Source organism: Myotis davidii, unplaced genomic scaffold, assembly GCF_000327345.1.
Source record: "Myotis davidii unplaced genomic scaffold, ASM32734v1 scaffold268, whole genome shotgun sequence".
In the NCBI taxonomy this organism is placed as follows: Eukaryota; Metazoa; Chordata; class Mammalia; order Chiroptera; family Vespertilionidae; genus Myotis; species Myotis davidii.
In genome coordinates, this window is record NW_006383015.1 from 4,056,134 (window position 1) to 4,057,096 (window position 963).

Sequence of the window (963 nt, forward strand, 5' to 3'; positions counted from 1 at the left end):
TTTAAAGCAAACATTAAAAATGCATAAAATATGAAAGAGACAGTATTAAAGAATAAACAACACAAGCAGATTTGTGAAATATTATTCAGGGAGTATTCTAGATTGCATTTCAATACGCTTTAATTCTCTGGGACATTTCAAAACATACTAGACCAGACTTCTGGCTTCTGGTCCAGCGTGTGAGGAGTTTGGAAGTCATCACTCCATTCTCACAAGCAAAAAGCTGAATGAACTGAAAATCAACAACTCTCCTTACATCTGTCAGAGAAGTAAGGTCACAGGACAAATCATTGTGAAGAGACAGGCAGATACAGAGAATCACAACTTACTGAAACACAAGCTCATGAGCAAAATCTTTGTAGGAACCAGTACTCGGGTAGGAAAACCTAAACTGTAACTGAAAGTTTGCTGGAAGCTCAGTATGAATAAATCTTAAAGCAATCGTCTCCAGGAGAGCCCAGTCTTAGGGGAGTCCCAACACTTGTGAGTTTTTCCTCCAGGAGCCCTACCAGATTCTCACAGTGAAGATGAGAGAAAAATTGTCCCATGATTTTGGCAGGGGAAAGGAAAAGTAGCAAGACTGAAGTATGGCAGAACTCTCTGTCCTTAACAGGCCTGCCCTAAAGAAAAACTTTTTTTTTTTTAACCAGAGCCTAATCGAATGGGATATTTCAGAGCCTAACCAACTTGACAGAAAGGAAATATCCAACTCCAGCCCCTCTAATCATCCTGTCCCATCTACGGCGGTATGTGTGTGTGTGTGTGTGTGTGTGTAAATGAAAAGTATTTATGAAGGTCTTAGTCCAGAGGCTCAGGTTTACTAAAAGACTGAGACCTAAGTATAGAACTAAAGAATGCTTCCTCCCCCAATGCTCACCCTACCCAGATCAGGGCTTATTTATCAGTTTCTTTACCAGGTACATTGTGTCTAGCTTTCAATAAAAAAAATTACAAGGCATATTA